This window comes from Lepisma saccharinum, chromosome 17 (assembly GCF_977018435.1).
Source record: "Lepisma saccharinum chromosome 17, izLepSacc3.1, whole genome shotgun sequence".
In the NCBI taxonomy this organism is placed as follows: Eukaryota; Metazoa; Arthropoda; class Insecta; order Zygentoma; family Lepismatidae; genus Lepisma; species Lepisma saccharinum.
This window is the reverse complement of record NC_139245.1, coordinates 24,311,581-24,332,303: the sequence shown is the minus strand read 5'-3', so window position 1 is coordinate 24,332,303 and position 20,723 is coordinate 24,311,581. Positions and strand designations below refer to the sequence as shown.

Below are 20,723 nucleotides of genomic sequence, written 5' to 3'. Positions count from 1 at the left end.
GTTGATGAGTTGGGAGGTGATATGGGGAGTGCTAGCATGAGAAACTAATTACAATATTAATTTTGCGGAAAAAAACATATTTCGTTCAATTATTGCGTAAGGGCGGTGGGAATTCGCGTATGTTTATGTACAAACACGATTTATTTTATATTTTACTGTGAAATTTCTGACAATTTTCTTTAAATAAGCCCATTTGGAAACTAACTTAATCTACCGACCTGTGTTGCAACTAAAGCGCCGATTGTTGTATTTAATAGTTGCGACAACAACAGCAGCAATGCTAGGCAAAGTTCAAAATAACGATCTCTCACAAAAATTGTTATATCATCCATGGGTGAAAATTGATACAGGCCTAAATAGATCCACAGGTACGTTCAGTTTCCTTTCTTCGGTCTCTGAAGAACGAAATCTGAAAAATAAGTTCATCATCAATGTCATAAAGGATCACTGCGGAAAGTTAGTAACAGCAACTACTAGTAATAACACGTCAGACGTCTCTCCCGCCTCCGTGGCGGACTGCTCAGCGTAATGTTTTTGGATAGGGGCAGTGCACATTCCAAAATAATAGTAAAAATAAATGAGGAGGCAGAGTTGCCAATTAGTTATAAATAGGGGCATGCATATTTCGTTTTTGACGAAAAAACTAAATTTGAAAAAACACATTGTAGTGTTAATTTTTCATGTTTTTGAAAGGTGTGAGATGCATTTTGTGATCATGTTTTGTCACGAAATAATGCGAAATGAACTGCAAAAAGCGAAATTAATAATTAAACACGAAATTTAGGGTTTATTCACCGACGCGACACCTTCTGAGGTCTGAATTATCCTGAGAGTTATGCAATTCCCGGAAAATTTATTAATTCTGCTGTTAAAATTAGAGAAGCAAAAAGGGACTCCTTTACACAGAAATAAACTTAATACTCTGATAACTACATAAATGTGCTACTAGAAGTGAAATGTTAATTCAGTGGAATAAGTGTAGTTTTTAAATCAAATTTAGGATTATATTCACAATTTTAAAACCAAAATGTATTTTTATATACCAATTTTCATCCAATGTTTCACCGCTATAACACCGATATTTTATTTTATTTACAGCTTTTGAACCTCCGTTTTTGTACCGAAATTTTGCTTTTTCATTTACCAAAAATATGTGCCTCTAGTTATAAAGTATCTTTATTCCTATGCTATAATTGAGCTTTTTCTTGTTTGCTTGGTGCGGTTGCTGGGGGTGTCCGCCCGCCTTGCCCCCCTTCTGATATCATCACTCCTACAGAGCCAGAGGCCTTAGGTTCAAAACCAGATTAAGGCATGGATCTTTATTCTGTTTGTCTCATCATTCATTTTCATCAAGTCATCATACATTCTCATAGCGCAATTAACCCAATAGGATGCCCAGCAGGCAGAAAAAGCGGAGTAAAATAACAGAAATAAGAAGAAAGACTTCCCAGCAATGACAGTCAAGTGAAAAATTCCTCTTCCTCGCATCAACTGCGCAATGTGCAATTTCCAAAATTTTGTTACGGTATCTTAGTTCGCAATATTGAAACAGATTAATCTATTCCGCCCAAATGCAATACCAGACAGTCATCGGAGGCATTTGGGTATCAAAAGAGATCAAAAACTCCAAATTTACAGTAGTAATTATAAACATAATGTTTGAGACTTAGCCCTACTACCATTATAAACTTGCACTGTATTGTACAAGTTTTATTGCAAAATTGCAGCCCAAGTAAAAGTTTTGAATATGACAAAAATTGCCAAAAATTAGAACACACACGTACACAATAAACTTGCTTGTTTCATTTACAGCCTTTTGAAGAAATTTGTGTTATAACTTCATGAGCTATAAACACAAACGAATTGCATTAATAAGCGAGAAATGGCAATAAATTACTTTTTTGTTTCAGATCAAAATGAAGGCCGGATTGATTCTATGTTTCTTCCTTGTATATTGCTCGAATCAGGTAAGCGAACAGTCGATACAGCGTAACAGTAGAATTGTTGAAGGCTTTTAAACTTTTCTCTGCCATCTTGTCGCATACGAGGACCGACAATTAAGTAATGAGAATGATTTTATATTGTCCCACATGTGCATTCTATCTCTGAAGTAACGCGTTCCTGATGTATAGTGGAACCACAAGCAAAAAAGACTGCGCAGACATGCGATTCCTGTGCACCGTACTCCCGCGAGGAGGGGCGGGGGAGAGTGGAGCATTCTTCCTTATGGCCGGAGGTGGAGGGAAGAAGGGGAAGCTGCGCGGGGACTTTTCGTCCCAAAGTTTTTTTCCTTGTGGTCGATCTATAGTGTGGTCCATAATCCACAACCTGGCAACACCTCATGAACTTGCGATAGGCATGCTGGGAATTATGACGCCATGTCGTGAAGGAGGTGCAAGGGTGTCGTCACGTAATAGCTATGGAGCAGCGAGTGAACATCAAGTTTCATGAAGGACATTCTGAAAACTGCTTGCTGGAATAAACATTTCTTGAATTCAATTGTTGTGGAGGATAAAACAGAGCATTTTACTACGGTCCTTGTATGAACTAACAAATCGCTGTGTGGAAGTCACTAAATATACGAAGAGGCAAGAAAATGCAGCTCGAAAAGCCAAGGGTGAAGACAATGTTGTGTTTTTTTAATGATAGCAAAGACATTATTCATCATCAAATTGTTCCAGAGGGTGAAAGTGTAATTGGTTGTTACTATCGTAGTGCTCGGATTGATTATGGAAGAGAACTGACCGTATCAGACCTCAGTATCCTGAACCAGGCAGTTGGTTCCTGCTCCACGATAATGCACGGTCCCACAGAGTAGTGGTTGTCTATACATTCCTAGTCCAAAAACAAGTGAATGTGTTGAATCATCGTCTTTACTCCCCAGATTTATCCCCCTGTGATTATTTCCCGTTCCCGAAAGTGAAGCTGATGCTGAAATTACGCACTTTTGATGAGCACAGGACCAGTCAACAGGTTGTGACGTCCAATCTTCAAGTCATACCACATGAAGACTTGTAGATGTCGTATCGATCGTTGGCCAACCGTGCCAATTGCTGTATTGATGCAGGAAGGATGTACTTTTAGTAATAAACAAGCAATGTTCAATTATTTTGTTTCCTTTTCACAATATAAAATCATTGTCGTTACTTTATTGTCTGACCTCGTATATCCCGTTGCTTGAGCAGTACACATTGCACGATTTCGCGCAATGAATTGTGGGGGAAGTTTTCGCTGAATATTATTCATCATTAGTACGTGCAAATTGTCCATGATTATTTTCATTACTTTTTCTCTTACATCCTGGGTGTTTTAAAGCAATGGATTTTTATGTATACTGGTGCAGAAGTTGTCAACAGCTTGTTTTGAGTTTTCATTTAATTCTTGAAGCTCTTATGGGGTCAAATAAAGTGCACGAACATGGTGATGGACCATTTGCACGGTAATACTAATGGATCCAGTAGTAATGGCAGCATTATATTCCTACGCGTCAGCAAAAATTTGATGCGGCTGGTGTTATGTTACATCCGGTCGTAGCGGGCCACGAGTGGTTTTATTGTTGAGTCAGCAGAACGTGTCTGATCACCTTGAAGACATCGGAAGCGGTGGGGGGAGGGGGTCAATGGATTTGTCACGTTGTTTTTTGATGTATGCTAACCTAACACGTGTGTGTGTGTGTGTCTTTGGAGGAAATGCGCGCGCAACCATTGCGTATGATTCAAAGACATGAAGAAATGATTTAAAGATGGCGCCGAAGGTGTTGTACCCCGAAAGTTTAGCGGCTAAGGTTATTGCTCTGTAAAACAAGAGGCGTCGAGGGTTCGATTCCTGGTAGAGTCAATATTGATTGATTGATAGATTGAGTTAGTTTTTTAAGTCCGTTTTATGCACGGCAAAACTAATCAGGAGTGGACCTACAGTTGAAAAGTGGTGATTCGGACCACTATGTGCCTCCACCGAGTATCGAACCTGGGACCCCTTGATTACAAGGTGACGATGTCAATATTGAATGGTCTCGATTAGCCTGTGTGTAAATAAAGGCAACAAAATGGTTGAGTTCGAAAATCGAGTTGGGTTAGTGGTTAATGTTGTCACCTGGCAATGAAGAGGTCGCGGGTTCGATTCTCTAGGTAGTTAAATTAGGCCAATTGTTTAATCCCGCCATTATAGGTTCCGATTAGTCCATCTGTGCATAAATAGTGTTTGAATAAAATCAATATGGCGGCTTTGGGGTAGTGGTTATTGTTGTCGCCTGGTAATGAAGAGGTCGCGGGTTCGATTCTCTAGGTAGTTAAATGAGGCCAATTGTTTTGTCCCGCCATTATAGGTCCCGATTAGTCCATCTGTGCATAAATAGTATTTGAATAAAATCAATATGGCGGCCGCGTTTTGTGTTTAGCGGCGGCGGCGGCGGCGACCGGGGCGCGGCGCGGGGCGGAGCGGCGCGGGCGCGGGGCGGAGCGGCGCGGGCGCGGGGCGGGGCGGCGCGGCGCGGGTGTTTTTTATTCCGCGAGATGTTTCAACCAAGTGGTTGAGGGTTCGATTCCCAATGTTGGTGAAAATTGGATATTCAATTGTATTTGTTTAAAAGTTCCGATTAGCTTTTTTGTGCACAAAGAGAAAATGAACTAATTGGAAATAGGATGTTTATGCTGTAATGAAAAGGTCCCGGGTTCGATTCACAATGTCAAATTGGCTGATAATGATGTTGTTTGTTTTTTTTAAAAAAAAAAAAAGAAGTGTGTTGAGTCCCCATTAGTATTTAGGCAGGAACAGATATTAAAAATCAAAACAAAATGCCTTTTGATTACAACGCAAAGACTTTACCGCTAATGTATAAAGATAAATTAGAATCTGTTGTTTTGCCGTGTGGGGCCCCCAGTACCGATTAGCTTAAATGCATAAAGAGTAGGTAAAATAAGCAAGATGGCCGTCACTATTGTTTTGTGATCAAAGAGGAGTCACAGGTTCGATTCAATCAAAGGAGGCAAGATTCTATGTTTCAATTCCATGTAAAAGTCTAAAGTTATGTTTCGATTAACCTCAATGCATAAAGAGGAATTAAACAAAATCAAGCAAAATGGCGACAGATGTGATAAAAGAAAAATTGAATTAGTTTTTTATAGTGACAAGAAAAAATAGCGAATCATTGTTAGAAATAGAATGAAAATAAAGATACTTGCCTTTGCGTGTCCAGCGCTGTGCAGAAAAGCTCTCATGCTTTATCTCCGACAAGTCCACAATACACATTTTTTTATTGTATAGTTAATTATTAATGTTGTTATTAACACAGATTCTTACCAGTGTGAAGAAAAGCTCTCATGCTTTATCTCCGACAAATTCACAATACACACTTTTTCATTATATAGTTAATTATTAATGTTGTTATTAACACCGAGTTTTACCAGTGTGAAGAAAAGCTCTCATGCTTTATCTTCGACAAGTCCACAATACACACTTTTTCATTATATAGTTAATTATTAATGTTGTTATTAACGATTGTTACCAGTAAAAATATAAACCATGAGGATTTTTAAAAGGGTGATAAGTGAAAAAAGCCAAGACATATATTTTATCCCTGTTTATTACCAATATTTACAAAATTCAAAAGAGCCGCACACACACACACACACACACACATACATATGTAAAATGTTTATATTGTGTCACCAGTTTATCAGCATGTTATTTAACAAGTTTTTATTCTTCAAGTTTGTTCACTCACCCACATAAGGAATTGTGTCACTATCATATCCATTTTCTGCTGCAACCACTGAATTAAAATGTTTCACTATTTTTTCCACAAACATGTTCTCGCAAAAAACAAACACTTCTTTGGAAAGTCTTTTTCCGTCGATGTTTTGTATAGACAAAGGCTCAGGTTTTGTACATCCATGTAGATGGGAAAGCACAAACTTCTCCTTATTACATGCATGGACAGGGGAAATATCTGTGCAACCGAAACATTGTTCGCGAAGGTCGAGAATGCAAGATTCCACACAGTTTCCAAAATATGATTTCAGATACGGCGACACTGTTTCACACATAACTTTCGCATGCTCGATGCATACAAATATCTTCATAAAGTTCCGCCACGAACTTTCTGCGATGAACACTATCTCCAGGGAACCGTAAGCTGGTTTCTTCCTTATAATGATCTGACGGCGATTGTACAGTGTGGTTATCAGCAATTCATGTTGCTCACTTAGTGGGTAGGAAACACGAGGCTGCTCACCTGGAATAGCGATGTAATTGTCGATTACTGGAAACAATTCCTGAAGAGCGTGCCACTCCTGCAACTGTAGTTCAACACCGGCCGCCCCGCTTCTGTGTAGCCTGACCACAGGTTGGAAATCCAGATGAGAGGAAAGTCCGATTGAGATAACTTTTGTTTTCGAAGCATTCAAATAGTAGACGTGATCAAATAATATCGACTGGCGTATAAGACTAGTTACTTGTTTTTGTTCTTCATGTAAATGCTGATCGCTCTCTTTCTGAAGAACCCCCTTGAAATTAGTGTACGGTTGAAATCTTTTTTTCAGCGGCATCGAAATAGAGGATTCCATGACTAAGAACTGCGAGATACTGCATGTCGCAGCGTGCAGGTATACATTTGAAGAAATGCGTGGGTGTGTTTTTGAGACGCATGCGCGCGTAGCAAACCAAGCATGTGCTGGACAAAAAAGGTGGAGGGGGCGGGGCATTACAAAGATCAATGGTGAGAGAAAAATCAGCAGAATATCATAAACGTCATATTGAGGAAATATTGGATAGCAAATATTAATTAATTTAATTAAAGTATCAACCGCATTGTCGATCTGAAATTAGGTTTATAGACAGAGGGCAAAATGGAAAATATCGACGATGTTCTAGTATTGGATTGTTTCTGTATTTCCATCGGTATAATCCTCCACCACATTTGAAGCATACTGTTTTATCCTCTTTTTGAATGTAAAATAATCCTGCTTCGGACAGAGCTTCTACAAACGGGAATTCTTTTGATTGCCAGTTTCTGAAAGAGGACAATCTAGCATTGAAAGATCCCATCTCTGGATATTGCGTCATTGTTCTGTAAAGACACAAAACAAGATAAATATTATAAGTAAGCTGTTGTAAACTGTAACGCTACAAAATTATTAATATACTATTAGGACTATATGTAACTTGTATAAAATTTCAAACAGTATTTACTGTCAATATTTTCTAGTATACGTACCGAGTATTATAAATTTAATTTACGAGTCAGCAAATAAGTTGTTATAATATTGTCGTTTTTTATCGGTACTGGGAATAAAATTTGAAATTTATGCATGGGTTTACCAGAGGCTCTATGGAATAAATACAGAAAACAGTAATGCCCACAGTACACAGACCCGTAACTTTGTATCTGATGAGTGTTGTACGTATAGAATTTAGAGTTATTTTCCAAAAATCGCAAATGGTTATGCACATGTGGAGGTTTTCCGTAACTATCAAAAAATTCCCCCCGGGAGTTACTGTCTATGTAAATTGCTACCCAGTGCTTCCCGGGGCTATCTTTGGGATCTGTATTTACAATCAACGCTGCTGGTAGTTCCACATGTACAGGTAATTCATTAGCTGCGAAAACCCCAACATGATGATTGTCAAAGGCTCTATTTGATATTAACCCGTGAAGCAAATTTAAAGTCGACAGCATTGCTGGACACTAAATAGTAATATTGTGCAACTCACCTTGTTATACAATTAATCCAGATGAATATCTCTTTGATTATTAATTTCCATGAGAGCGTCAAATTCAGAGTAGATAACACAAGTCACAGTAGATTCCAAAGCCGATTTGAAGTGGACTTCCAAGCTAACAGCCCCTTGCCGTTGAAGACTGCAGTGGGATATGGCACTTGCAGCTGCGTCTGGTGTTATATCGAAAACAAGTAATGCGTATCCCTGGGGGTATTCCTCACGCGATATATTGTTTCCTTCATCCATATAGTGTATCCCTGTTCCAGAGAATAATGTGTGATATGCTGTTATGTACTTGTTGTTTTCAAAGTCTGGTTGAAGTGGTTTGCCGGGAATTTGGACTCCATCAACATATAAAGTAAAGAAGTTGTAATTGAAATGTTGAAAATTGAATGGGTTTGTAGACAGTGTGCCGTTGAATGCATCGTTGGTAACAAACCCCACAACTAATCGTTTCGGAAGACGTCCAAGTATCACATTGTCAATTGTTTTTGAAACAATATCTTTTGGAATAGTTACAGCTTTAAGTTGTACTCTTGTTAGAGGGTATTTTGCTGTATGTTTTTGCAATATGCGATTGTGACTAAGTTTGATGGATGAACTGACCGATACTTTTCTCACATATAGTGTAGCATCCAGAATTTCCACTTTGCCTTCACTGTCATCTAATCCCATCAAGCAGAAAGTGTTTTTCGAAGGAATCAGTTTTATTCGCATTTCCACTCCATTGATCAAAAATTTCTCTTGATTGAAAATATCAGAATGCAAGTAACCAAACATATCAAATGTTTTACTCTGTTTTGTTAGTTGGTTACGTTTTGTAAAGCCTTTGTTGTCTTCCGAAACGTTATCAAAAGCGCCTGCTGTATCCTTGTACCACAATGCACTTTGGAGATGAGATGATTTTGCAGATATGTCATAGTTCAGTGCTTTTTCAAAATAAGACCTGTATGGGTGCATGTGAGATGGAAACGAGATGAGTTTGTTATTTAAGTAGATTTGTACTTCGCTGAACATTGCATTGAGAAAATCATTGACAGGTCCAATTGTTTTATCTGTGGGTAGCAATAACTGACCATTCGCTTTTACAATTCTGGCATCTATATTCAACATTGTGTGTGCTAAATCCATATAATCATCACCATGTCCAGGTATTACAAACTCGGTGGGGGCATTATCTGCCAGAGAACTAACAGGTTTGTATCCGATGGTGTGGTGTTCTAAGATGCTTGTCTGAGTAGGTTTTACCGAGAAAATATCCAATTCACTTTTAAAACACTCACATGATTTCTCCCTAATTAGCGCCATATCTAATCAAAAATATCTGATGTTATTTGAATTTTCTTACGGTTGCGTTTGGTTGTTTTCTTGGTGTTTGTATTGGCACTGGATCTCTTCTTTCTCTGAGCGATCCTTCCAGTTCGCTGTCCCGAAGCAGAGTGATTCCTTTTGAAATGTTTATGCCCCTGATAACCTGAACCAATCATTTCCTTGAGCTTTGTTTCAGCTTTTCTTTTAAGATTTGATCTGGCATCCGAAATTCTGGATTGTAGTGACTGTTTTAGGGGTGTTTTGTCTACAACATCACCTAACACATTTACCCCTGTTTTTAACATTTCTTTCCCTACAGCTTTCGCTCCTTTTTTGATAAGAGGCAAAGCTGACCGAAAAAGTCCTCCAAGAAAACTTCCAATGCCTTGTCCTTTTTGATAGGCAGCACCGTAATATATGTTACCTACACCAGATCCAGCTTGTTGATGGTAGTATTGAAAATATGGGTCATTCATAATCAGAGCTTTTCACCACAACGTCTAAAATGAAGTTTCAAACACACTAGTCCGAAGGAGAATGGGATGTGTGCACCAGTGCTATCCCTTAAGTCAATTTCTATTTGTTCGAAATTATGTTTCTGCACTGGGATGTAATGTGGTGAATCGAAAATTTGCACACCATCACTTCCAAAAGTATGTTCCATAGGATTAATGTTTATAATACGTAATAGAGGGGCGACAGCATCTCCCACCATATGTGATTCCGCAATATCTGTGTAAATATACATCTGGGAAGGAATTTCTCTCACAACATTTGGAGGCGAGCGTCCAATTTTTACTTCTGATAGATCATCGGTCGGTTTAAAACCTAATATCCGTGCCAGTTGAGGTGACAATCGTACATTTATGTTTCTCTGCTTGGTAGATATATCAACAGTCACATGTTTGTACGCAGGATGATTTCGGAGACTAAAATTTAATGTTTCAGAATATTTATTGATTTCTGCAACAATGCTGTTTATAGATGCGTAATAGCCTTCGGATATTCGAAGTTCGTTCCATTTGACATCATCCATAGATTTATATTGAATATAGTTGTTAAATCTTGTAATGTTTAGTATTGAATAAGGATAATGCACTTCTACCAATGCCATCTCCCATTTGTTGGTGTCCAACTCCACACGGTTCTGAAGCTTTGTGGTGTAATTAGTTAGAGTATTACTTGGGAAATATTTCATGGAACTGTTACTAGGCAAAGTAAGGTAGAAAGCGTTTGCTTTTCTCATGATGTGTTATGAAGGTTATTTGTACCACTGATGAGAATACCTACAAAAATGTATGCCTCTCTCTCTCTTTTTTTGACTCCAAAAACGATGCGCTAATCCAACTGTCAAATAATCTGGAGTAACCTTTCCAATGAACTAACAACTTTTTACTGGCTCCTTTACCTTTGGTCGCAAGGATTTTATCAATTTCATGCATATCCGGTAAGCGGACCAATTGCAACTCTTCCGTATAAAATGTTCCATCGATTTTATGTCCTTGTAGATCTTTTAATTCATACACTTGAGGATTTCTTTTCAAAATACGTTCCACCACAAATATTTCTCTTGTCCAATTTTCCATGTAACCTTTGTCAAAGCGTTTTTTGGTTTTTGTTATTCTCACTGTATCTCCTATTTTGAAAGGCATCTTCAATGACAATAGTGGAGATGAATCAGATTTGAGTTTTTTGTCATACATATTGTGCCATACTTTCAAAACCTTCTCAGGAGTAACATCTGCTGGTGCCATTTTAATACTCGAGTGAATTTTATGATTATAAGCTTTCAAAAGCTTTGGGAGTACATTAACATAACAGCTGGTTCTTTGCTTAGTAAAATACTTCCACATGCGTTCCTTTAAAGTTCTGTTGAATCTTTCAACAATACTAGCTTTAATATCAGGATTCTTTGTTGTAAAATAAATTACATTTTGTTTTTTGAGATATTCCTGCACAATACTGTTGGTAAACTCACGGCCTTTGTCAGTTTGTAATTTCAAAGGTTTTCTTTTGCTTTGTTTGAAAATTTGCTGGAAAGCCTTTTTTATACATACACCAGTTTTATTTTTTACAGGGACAGCCCAAGCATGCCTGCTAAAAATATCGATAACTGTGAGTATATATCTGTACCCTTTGTTGTGATTCCGCAAACTCTGCATGTCATTCAAGTCAGCCTGCCATTGGTCATCGATATTATGCACAAAATAAAAGTTTCTCGGAAATCGACGCTTTACAGGTCTATGCAAAGTGTATGCAGTTTGCTTTGTCAACCAATGTTTGATTGTTGACAATGGTATGGATTTTTTTACAGCTTTCCATAGTGTTGAAGCTGTAGAATAGGATGCTGGATGAGATGGATTGTACCAGATATTCTCCAATATTTTTTCGCTCATGGTTTGTATCTTGACCAAACTGGAACAGTACGTTTACGTTTGTGCCCTGGAAATGATGATACAAAAGAAATTGGTTCCTTTTCTTCTTCTTCTTCTTCTGCTTCTGTTAATTCTTGTGCCTCTTCTTGGTTAGCTCCGGACAGTGGAACATGGCGTCCGGGGTTGCCAAAAACAATCTGTTGAATAAACTCCTGTCTCCGGGGGTTACCTATATATTCTTGAGGAATATTAGATAAGGCCAGAGCTCTATTGAATAGTTGCCACCCAACAGGATTGCTTGTTTTTCGTGGTCGAATTATATCCGATACTAGATCGACAATATTTGAGCCTTCAATTTTATTATTGTTAATAAAAACTGCCCCATATTTATCCCAATCAATATTACTATTATGTAAAAGACGTTCATACAACAGTTCGGCTTTTCTACGATACATGCTAGGTGTAGCAGCTAGAATTTCTTCTTTCATATCAGTCAACTTCTCAGTAGATTCTGTAATCGGTAGCGACACAGGTTCTCTTTGTTTTCGAGTAATAGACAGAAATTTTTGGAGCACAATACTGTAACGATTCCATTTTTCATCATCCGAAAGACCTTTGAGATTCAAAATTACTTGCATATCCTGATCCAATTGCGATAAGGATGTAGACGGTGCAGACATAACAGGATGTCTCATGTTATCCATAAATTCTTGAGGTATTATAACCATTTTTTTGGCATGCTCCATGTTCAGATTTTTTTTTCACTTAAATAAACTTGATAACACACCTCCTATTAAAGGGGCTAATAACGCAGGTAAAAATCCTCCGTGTTGCACTAGTATCTGTTTCTTCTGCTTTGTAGAGTGTCCTTTGGCAGAGAGATTACGTATCACCTTCTTGTACAGGCTCAATCTTGTTTTCTGAGGTGTTGAAAGAGGAACATTCCCTTTTAGAACATTGTAACAACACTCACAGATTGAATTAACTAAGGAAGAATCAGCAGCTTGTAATATCGCTGTGCGAAGAGCTGGTTTAGCATCCGACAAAACTTGGAGCACTTTAGCGTGTTTCACTCTTGGAGCCATGATGACAGAATAAACGACTAGTGATTATGCTTGCTTTTTTGTAGGAATATATACATAATTGATATCATCGTCGGGAAATATCCGCGACCGAAAACGTACTTCTTCCGGAGTGTTCTGCTTCAGATCAAACAGCAAATATCCATGGGGTTCAGCGGTGGCATTGTAATATGCATCTTTTATAAAATTTGGATTCTCCGGGTATAGTTGTCTAGATAAATAATTAATTTGGGCTCTGTCTCTTGGATTTTTGAAGCATACAATATAATGACTATTTAAAGATATATCCCTATTCCCTTTTCCCTGATGGAATAGATTTTGAGTGATAAAGAAAAGACTAATATCACGATGATGACACCCTTTTGTAAATAAATCTGTGACTCTTTGATCGCATTCCCTCATCTGATCATCGATAATAATAAGATGAGGTCCAGAATTTGGCACAAATTGGTCAATATTAGGCATTCCTTCCCGAAATTGTACAAAACCAGGGAAATCATTGTATGCAGATTGCCATTCCCCGTAGCACACCAAAATATTGTTGAATTTTACATTTACCATTTGGGGTAAACACTGGAGAAAATGCTTCACAAAATATGTCTTTCCACATCCTGATGGACCAGCCAATATTGCAGAGAACGGGTGTTTCCACAAGCACTCCATTTCTCAAACTGTGAAGAATGTTTTAAATTACATATAATATAAAAGTCGAATGTTATGAATATTTTTCTAGTTGTTAGATTTTACTGATATGTTGTATCTTCAAATTACATATATATATATATATATATTATATTGTATTGTATTATATATATATATATACACTTCATCAATAAATAAATATGCGTGTGTGTCTGTATATATATATATATATATATATATATATATATATATATATATATACACACACACACATACAGACAATTTTCTTATAGTACAAAATTCATTTTACAACAGCACAACAAATGCCAGATAGCATTGTACGCATGCGCGTTTGTAAACCCCGCCTACATATTCCGAGCATCAGCGTTGTGTTAGATAGCTCTCCATTGTTTCAACAACGATAAACAGCTTGGTGGCCCAGATCAAATTGGTTCTGGAATCTACTGTGACGTGTACCGTCTACTTTGAAGTATAAAAAGGTGAGTTGCACAATATTACTATTTAGTGTCCAGCAATGCTGTCGACTTTAAATTTGCTTCACGGGTTAATATCAAATAGAGCCTTTGACAATCATCATGTTGGGGTTTTCGCAGCTAATGAATTACCTGTACATGTGGAACTACCAGCAGCGTTGATTGTAAATACAGATCCCAAAGATAGCCCCGGGAAGCACTGGGTAGCAATTTACATAGACAGTAACTCCCGGGGGGAATTTTTTGATAGTTACGGAAAACCTCCACATGTGCATAACCATTTGCGATTTTTGGAAAATAACTCTAAATTCTATACGTACAACACTCATCAGATACAAAGTTACGGGTCTGTGTACTGTGGGCATTACTGTTTTCTGTATTTATTCCATAGAGCCTCTGGTAAACCCATGCATAAATTTCAAATTTTATTCCCAGTACCGATAAAAAACGACAATATTATAACAACTTATTTGCTGACTCGTAAATTAAATTTATAATACTCGGTACGTATACTAGAAAATATTGACAGTAAATACTGTTTGAAATTTTATACAAGTTACATATAGTCCTAATAGTATATTAATAATTTTGTAGCGTTACAGTTTACAACAGCTTACTTATAATATTTATCTTGTTTTGTGTCTTTACAGAACAATGACGCAATATCCAGAGATGGGATCTTTCAATGCTAGATTGTCCTCTTTCAGAAACTGGCAATCAAAAGAATTCCCGTTTGTAGAAGCTCTGTCCGAAGCAGGATTATTTTACATTCAAAAAGAGGATAAAACAGTATGCTTCAAATGTGGTGGAGGATTATACCGATGGAAATACAGAAACAATCCAATACTAGAACATCGTCGATATTTTCCATTTTGCCCTCTGTCTATAAACCTAATTTCAGATCGACAATGCGGTTGATACTTTAATTAAATTAATTAATATTTGCTATCCAATATTTCCTCAATATGACGTTTATGATATTCTGCTGATTTTTCTCTCACCATTGATCTTTGTAATGCCCCGCCCCCTCCACCTTTTTTGTCCAGCACATGCTTGGTTTGCTACGCGCGCATGCGTCTCAAAAACACACCCACGCATTTCTTCAAATGTATACCTGCACGCTGCGACATGCAGTATCTCGCAGTTCTTAGTCATGGAATCCTCTATTTCGATGCCGCTGAAAAAAAGATTTCAACCGTACACTAATTTCAAGGGGGTTCTTCAGAAAGAGAGCGATCAGCATTTACATGAAGAACAAAAACAAGTAACTAGTCTTATACGCCAGTCGATATTATTTGATCACGTCTACTATTTGAATGCTTCGAAAACAAAAGTTATCTCAATCGGACTTTCCTCTCATCTGGATTTCCAACCTGTGGTCAGGCTACACAGAAGCGGGGCGGCCGGTGTTGAACTACAGTTGCAGGAGTGGCACGCTCTTCAGGAATTGTTTCCAGTAATCGACAATTACATCGCTATTCCAGGTGAGCAGCCTCGTGTTTCCTACCCACTAAGTGAGCAACATGAATTGCTGATAACCACACTGTACAATCGCCGTCAGATCATTATAAGGAAGAAACCAGCTTACGGTTCCCTGGAGATAGTGTTCATCGCAGAAAGTTCGTGGCGGAACTTTATGAAGATATTTGTATGCATCGAGCATGCGAAAGTTATGTGTGAAACAGTGTCGCCGTATCTGAAATCATATTTTGGAAACTGTGTGGAATCTTGCATTCTCGACCTTCGCGAACAATGTTTCGGTTGCACAGATATTTCCCCTGTCCATGCATGTAATAAGGAGAAGTTTGTGCTTTCCCATCTACATGGATGTACAAAACCTGAGCCTTTGTCTATACAAAACATCGACGGAAAAAGACTTTCCAAAGAAGTGTTTGTTTTTTGCGAGAACATGTTTGTGGAAAAAATAGTGAAACATTTTAATTCAGTGGTTGCAGCAGAAAATGGATATGATAGTGACACAATTCCTTATGTGGGTGAGTGAACAAACTTGAAGAATAAAAACTTGTTAAATAACATGCTGATAAACTGGTGACACAATATAAACATTTTACATATGTATGTGTGTGTGTGTGTGTGTGTGTGCGGCTCTTTTGAATTTTGTAAATATTGGTAATAAACAGGGATAAAATATATGTCTTGGCTTTTTTCACTTATCACCCTTTTAAAAATCCTCATGGTTTATATTTTTACTGGTAACAATCGTTAATAACAACATTAATAATTAACTATATAATGAAAAAGTGTGTATTGTGGACTTGTCGAAGATAAAGCATGAGAGCTTTTCTTCACACTGGTAAAACTCGGTGTTAATAACAACATTAATAATTAACTATATAATGAAAAAGTGTGTATTGTGAATTTGTCGGAGATAAAGCATGAGAGCTTTTCTTCACACTGGTAAGAATCTGTGTTAATAACAACATTAATAATTAACTATACAATAAAAAAATGTGTATTGTGGACTTGTCGGAGATAAAGCATGAGAGCTTTTCTGCACAGCGCTGGACACGCAAAGGCAAGTATCTTTATTTTCATTCTATTTCTAACAATGATTCGCTATTTTTTCTTGTCACTATAAAAAACTAATTCAATTTTTCTTTTATCACATCTGTCGCCATTTTGCTTGATTTTGTTTAATTCCTCTTTATGCATTGAGGTTAATCGAAACATAACTTTAGACTTTTACATGGAATTGAAACATAGAATCTTGCCTCCTTTGATTGAATCGAACCTGTGACTCCTCTTTGATCACAAAACAATAGTGACGGCCATCTTGCTTATTTTACCTACTCTTTATGCATTTAAGCTAATCGGTACTGGGGGCCCCACACGGCAAAACAACAGATTCTAATTTATCTTTATACATTAGCGGTAAAGTCTTTGCGTTGTAATCAAAAGGCATTTTGTTTTGATTTTTAATATCTGTTCCTGCCTAAATACTAATGGGGACTCAACACACTTCTTTTTTTTTTTTTAAAAAAAAAACAAACAACATCATTATCAGCCAATTTGACATTGTGAATCGAACCCGGGACCTTTTCATTACAGCATAAACATCCTATTTCCAATTAGTTCATTTTCTCTTTGTGCACAAAAAAGCTAATCGGAACTTTTAAACAAATACAATTGAATATCCAATTTTCACCAACATTGGGAATCGAACCCTCAACCACTTGGTTGAAACATCTCGCGGAATAAAAAACACCCGCGCCGCGCCGCCCCGCCCCGCGCCCGCGCCGCTCCGCCCCGCGCCGCGCCCCGGTCGCCGCCGCCGCCGCCGCTAAACACAAAACGCGGCCGCCATATTGATTTTATTCAAATACTATTTATGCACAGATGGACTAATCGGGACCTATAATGGCGGGACAAAACAATTGGCCTCATTTAACTACCTAGAGAATCGAACCCGCGACCTCTTCATTACCAGGCGACAACAATAACCACTACCCCAAAGCCGCCATATTGATTTTATTCAAACACTATTTATGCACAGATGGACTAATCGGAACCTATAATGGCGGGATTAAACAATTGGCCTAATTTAACTACCTAGAGAATCGAACCCGCGACCTCTTCATTGCCAGGTGACAACATTAACCACTAACCCAACTCGATTTTCGAACTCAACCATTTTGTTGCCTTTATTTACACACAGGCTAATCGAGACCATTCAATATTGACATCGTCACCTTGTAATCAAGGGGTCCCAGGTTCGATACTCGGTGGAGGCACATAGTGGTCCGAATCACCACTTTTCAACTGTAGGTCCACTCCTGATTAGTTTTGCCGTGCATAAAACGGACTTAAAAAACTAACTCAATCTATCAATCAATCAATATTGACTCTACCAGGAATCGAACCCTCGACGCCTCTTGTTTTACAGAGCAATAACCTTAGCCGCTAAACTTTCGGGGTACAACACCTTCGGCGCCATCTTTAAATCATTTCTTCATGTCTTTGAATCATACGCAATGGTTGCGCGCGCATTTCCTCCAAAGACACACACACACACACGTGTTAGGTTAGCATACATCAAAAAACAACGTGACAAATCCATTGACCCCCTCCCCCCACCGCTTCCGATGTCTTCAAGGTGATCAGACACGTTCTGCTGACTCAACAATAAAACCACTCGTGGCCCGCTACGACCGGATGTAACATAACACCAGCCGCATCAAATTTTTGCTGACGCGTAGGAATATAATGCTGCCATTACTACTGATCCCACTGTACCACACATCAGCTATAAACAAAATTAGGATTAGATTATTGCGCATCTCAAATAAAAGTTTTTCAGAAATCCTTTGGTTCTAGTACTTCCATTCGTAATGAGTCATTACTAATGACATTGTCATTAGACCTCTTCGTATTTAATCAAATAAAGCATTAGTGTATTAAGTGAAACCTGACATACCTCATATGCACTCTACTGAGGTGCAAGGACATAAATAAATAAATACTAAGAAATATACATTTTTTGTTTCTTTGTAGCTGATGACAGTGTCCTTTGCTCTCCCGCTTCTCGATACGGAAAGCGAGGACCAGCAGTCGAATGACAAGCGAGCTTCAGAGAACCCCGTTTGCCTTCGGGGACCGACGGAGGGGTATCTGGAGTCGACCCACCTCGTGCCGAGACCCCCCTTGAGCAACATCTGACGAGGAAGAGACGATTTCAAGCTCCACTTGCACTTTCCGTGATTTTTTTCTTCAGTGTTCGGAAGGGGGGGGGGGGGCACGTTCTTGTAAAGATTCTATTCTTAAATTAAACAAGTCCTCAGTAGCTATATATCCAAGTTTGTAGATTTTTTTCGTTTTTGCGAATGTACTGTATAAAGATTCAAAAATTCTTAAAATAAAAATATATTTAGTAATATATTTATGTTTTATTACATATATATGTCGAGCATAAATCTATTAGGGTATTTTACACTGCAATATATAGTATATTGTCAACGCAGACAATGTAAACATAAAAATAAATACAGCATTGTTTCGAAGGAAAAATGATATTCTTCGATCATATTAATTTCTATCGATTTGCTGAAAACCAGCATATTTAAAACATAAATCTCTCTCTCTCGCTTTGAGTTGTGTTGTAAGTACACCTTATGCACATAAAGGCTAATTGGGACTGGACCTAGAGTTTAAAATGGGAATCTGAACCACTGTGTGCTCCACCAGGTATCGAACCCGGGACCCCTTGATAACAAGGCGACGTGGCTACCACTGCTCCACTTTTCTTCATTCACTCATATCATTTCACTCAAATTTCTATTTCAGGACTTTTCAGGACAGACAATCACAAACATCCATGTCCGAGCCGGGATTCGAACCCGGGATCCCTGGCGTCGTAGCGCGATGTGCTAACCACCCCGCCACAGGGGCCGACTCCACTGGCAAGGTCTAAGGATAAATTTGTGCAAGGGCAAAATTTAGACAACATGTAGCAATGGTGAAACAAAAAACAGATTTTTGAGTAAGGGTCATAAATAATGCTCTAATACGTAGCAACGTGGCTGTCTGCCAACTATACGGTAGTATTCCCGGCTTCGACCACCCAGACACACCGGAACACACCCTGTCACAGTCAGATTTATCGTCGACCTGCCTCATTATTATTATTCTAATCCTTAGCCGTGCAAAATGTGTTTTATCAAGGCGTTGAGTGTTTTTATTTGTATGTATATATATTTGATCTGCCAAGCCAACGGGAGTAAGGGAGGAAGTCGCGAGTCTGACGGGTGAGCACCAGAAAGGTCACGGTTTGCATCTGAAACTTAGGAAATTCGACCTTAACGACAGCCATTCAAATATCTCGGGTTCCAGCAGCCGGACTGAAATGAAATTTTTACCAGCGCAGCGAAATGTATGCAAGGACGGATGTGTGGAGATTCGTCGCAATCAAGCAAGAATTACGGATGCCAGATCGAATTGGTTATAATCGATCAGTTTATGGACACAGATTGCAGTTGAGTCGTCGGCGCCAGACTGACCCCACCTAATCCTAACGTACCCTAGCAGAGGCACGCTCTGTCCAGGCTGGGAGACAATAGAGCGTAGAGGAATAACCTCGTGGGAAGCGTACCCTCAACGACTGTCAAGCGTTCTGTTTCGAAATCCGCATAAAATGAAAGGACCTGCCATTTCGACACACAGTTTTACCGCGAGTTCCAAGGAGAACACATCCACGCGTTCCGAACGTTGAGACTACCATTGTGCCGACTCGTCGTGTGTTGTTACCTTTTTGGTGTGAGGACGAGCGGAAGTTCGCCAGCCTACTGTAGTCTTCAGAGCGAGTTTGTGAGAAGTGGCTGTAGGCAAGATTTTGTCTTTTTTTTGTGAAGTGAAACGCGCATAAGGATGGCCGGCTGACCGTAGAAGAGAGGAGGAGGGCCACCATCGGTCCGCCCCGATGCCAGACGAGACGCCCGACGAATGCCCACATCATGCTGAAACCCCGAGCTACGCCGCCTGACGCCTACCAGATGCCACAGAGGGAGAGAGAGATGCTGAACGCTGCCATATCGACGTCCCGACGCTTGAGATCGTACGACGGTGCTGGAGAAATCGCCGACGACGCACATGAACGACCCCCCACCGCCCAGATGCGACGTCCGAATGACGTCTGACCACAGAGATGCTCACCGACCCCGAGAGGAAGAGATGCCGAGGCCCCTGACATTTCCCGAGCGACGCCGACGACCCATTGTCACTGATCCGCCGAGGAACCAGATGCATGAAAGCTCTTCACCTTCTCGTCGTTGCGATCGTGGAAGAATAGGAAAACCTTTCGTGTGCATACTAAGTGATTTCAATCGCCCGCGAAGACGCCAGGATGCGCCGTGGAACCAGAGAGATGGTAACGTATTCATCTGTATGAATGTCAACACGTACCGGCTCGATTGATATTTAGAGAATGCCCTACAAATTCGTCGATGTTTTGCAAACGACCACACAACTCGAAACTCCGTATCAGACTCCCGTTGCACTTAATATTTGTATTTAATTGTCTCAGATCAATTTTACTCATTTCTTGTGATTATTGATGTTCTTAAGTTCACTGTTGTTTGTGCTCCTTT

The 20,723-nt window shown here is 39.0% G+C and overlaps 1 long non-coding RNA gene across 1 annotated transcript; it reads left to right on the top strand.

Moving 5' to 3' along the window:
- The first annotated feature begins 279 nt into the window (after nucleotides 1-279).
- LOC146001622 (uncharacterized) lies at nucleotides 280-18,335 on the top strand. Its single transcript, XR_014443591.1, has 3 exons — nucleotides 280-368; nucleotides 1,911-1,967; nucleotides 18,136-18,335. It is a non-coding gene; the product is annotated as an uncharacterized LOC146001622 (long non-coding RNA).
- Nucleotides 18,336-20,723: the final 2,388 nt, after the last annotated feature.